Source organism: Mus musculus, chromosome 18 (genome assembly GCF_000001635.26).
Source record: "Mus musculus strain C57BL/6J chromosome 18, GRCm38.p6 C57BL/6J".
NCBI lineage: Eukaryota > Metazoa > Chordata > Mammalia > Rodentia > Muridae > Mus > Mus musculus.
The window spans coordinates 43,870,415-43,873,400 of NC_000084.6; positions in this window are offsets into that span (position 1 = coordinate 43,870,415).

Consider the following 2,986-nt stretch of genomic DNA (forward strand, 5'->3'; position numbering starts at 1 on the left):
GGAAATACATCTTCAGAATCCTGTCTTCTGGAACAGAATTTCAAAAAGGTTGACTTATATATAATCCTTTAACCTTCATAATTTCAAGAGTAATGTCAACTGAAAAATAATACTTAATTTGAAAGAGGGTTTACATTTATTTTCAAAAGAACAGATTAGAGCTAAAACAAAAGATTAAAGTGAATTATGTAACTGTCTACAATACTATTTTGTCTAATAAAAAAACTTTCTATTACGATTTGATGATCATTTGCTGAATATATAACATCGTAAAAGATTCTTTAAGTTTTAAACTGGAAATTAATAAAGAGAACTTGTGAATTTCAATTTTTACTAAACATTAGAAAAGTGAAAGATGGCCACTATGAATATACAGTCCACAGAACTCAAAAAGCTTAACAAGCTGAAGTGCCCAAGTGAGGATGCCTCAGTCACAGTTGGGAGAAAGAAGAAAGCAATCACAAGTGGGGAGGGAGGGAGGAACCTGGGAGGGAAAGTGGATGGGGTTGGGAGTAGTGGGGGGAAGAGGGGAACCTGATCTGGTATTGGGTGAGGGAAAAGGACTCAAGCCCTGAGGGTCAGTAGAAAGAATGGAAACAGGCAACCTCAGGAGGAAGGAGGTTGGGGGGACCTTCCAGAATGCACCAGAGACCTGGGAGATAAGAGATTTCCAGGACTCAAAGGGAGGGACCTTAGATGCTCGACAGCAGGGAGAGGGAACTTTCAGAACCCACCTCCAGCAGGAAGACAGTACATCAAGTAAGGGATGGGGTTGCCATCCCACAGTCACATCTCTGATCCATAATTGTTCCTGTCTGAAAGAATAATAGGGATAGAAATGGAGAGGAGCCTGAGGAAAAGAAGGTCCAGCAACAGACCAAAATGGGATCCAGCTCAAGGGGAGGTCCCAAGGCCTGACACTATCACTGAGGCTAAGGAGCACTCACAAAAAGGGACCTATCATGACTGCCCTCTGAAAGACCCAATAAGCAGCTGAAAGAGCTAGATGAAGATATTTGCACCCAACCAATGGACAGAAGCAGTGACCCCTGTAAGCTGAGGAGAAGGGCAATCCTGTAGGAGGTCCAGCAGTCTCAATTAATCTGGACCCCCAAGATCTCTCAAACACTGGACCACAAAACAGACAGCATACACCAGCTGATATGAGGCCTCCAACACACATACAGTAGAGGACTGCCGGGTCTGTGTTCATTCAGAGATGATGCACCTAACCCTCAAGAGACTGGAGGCCCCAGGGAGTTTAGAGGTCAGGTGGAGTGGGGAGGGGTGGAGGCATCCACGTGGATATGGGGTGGGGTGGGGAGGAGGTGTCTGATGTGGAACAGTTGGAGGGTGGATGGAGAGGGGTGGGATATGAAATATGGAGTGTAAAAAATAAATTAAAAATAAAATAAAAATTTTCAAAGGAAAAAAGGAAGTAAAAGATGGAATAGAAGGGAGGGAAGGAAGGAAGAAAAAAGGAAGGATGGGCAGAGGGAAGAAGGGAGGAAGTAAGAGAAAGTTATAAATAACGATGATAGAAAGGGAAGAGCTGTCTGGGATATGTACCAACAAACACTGCTAGGTTAGTACATCTGAGATTGGAGCTTATTAATTTGAATATTTAACAAACTGCCCAGGAGAATCTTAAATATAGAACATGAGAGATTGGAAATAAAAACCGATGGGCCAGATTCTTTCTTTCTTTCTCTTTTTAATTTTGTTGATTATTTTATAAAATATTTTGACATATTCTTTCCTTTGCCCAACTCTTTCCAGATCTCTCCATCTTTCTCCCATCTCTCTCTTTCTCAAAAACAAGCAAACAAACACTACTGGTTTGGGGAAACAAGAAGATAATCACAGCATAAAAAAATGTTTCCATCGTACAAACAGCATGGCAGATGAGACAAGTCAGGATGGTAAAGAATAATGTTGCTCATCTTCTGGGAAGAAAGCTAAACTTAGAGTTTCGTGTTTGAGAATCCCTGTCTGGGAGCAATGGATTAGCCCTTGTTTAATTTCTCACCTTATTCTGACAAATAGATGAGAAGAGATGAGAAGTAGGAAAGAGGCAGGTGTCCTGGGAGGGCATTTTGGAAATTACTTTCTCCACCCATAGCCAATCCTGTCTGCATCTGTTGCTGTATAGTCTAGGGTTTTGATTGCTTGCAATATAGGTATTGCTTCACTGTGTTTAATGAGACTTCTTCCATATAGGAACCTGCAGGACTTCTCGATGGGTTCTTTCAGGAGTGGCTTCTTGATTACAACAATTCATTTAATCCCTCCTCCACCAAGAAGGCAGCCGTGTGCTGAAAAGGACTCCTAGTCACTGGTTCAAGTTGTTTTGAAAAACTGACTGCACCTCCCAGAAAATGAGGGCACATGAAGAATTTCCGTTCAACAAGACATAACTGGAAGTCTAGAGAGAAAAGAATAAAAGATAAAACAGACAGGATGGGATTTATAGTCTTCTGGCTCATACACCTGTTGACTAATTGGGAATTTGAGTATTGAGCAGGACCCTCAGGGACAGAGTTCTGGGAGAGAAGGCATGGGATCAGAAAACAAGGAAGGTAGAATTTAGAGAAGATAAGAAAGTAAGGACCATCAGAATCAACTAACCTGGACCCTTGGGGGCTTTCAGAGACTGAACCATCAACCAAAGAATGTACCTGAGTTGAACTTACAGCCCCCTGCATATATATAGTGGATGTGCAGCTCAGTATTCATGTGGGTCCCCCAACAACTGGAGCAGTGGCTCCCTCAAAACCTGTTGCCTATCTGAAATCTGTTTCCCTATTTGGGCTGCCTTGGCTGGCCTCAGTGAGAGAGTAAATATCTAGCCATACAGAGACATAATGTGCCAGGGTGGTGGAATACCCAGGGGTAGTCTCCACCATATCAGAGGAGGAGAGGGGGGAAGTACTATGTGAGGGGGTACTGGGAAGAAGGGGGGGTGCAGGAATCAGGATGTAAAAAT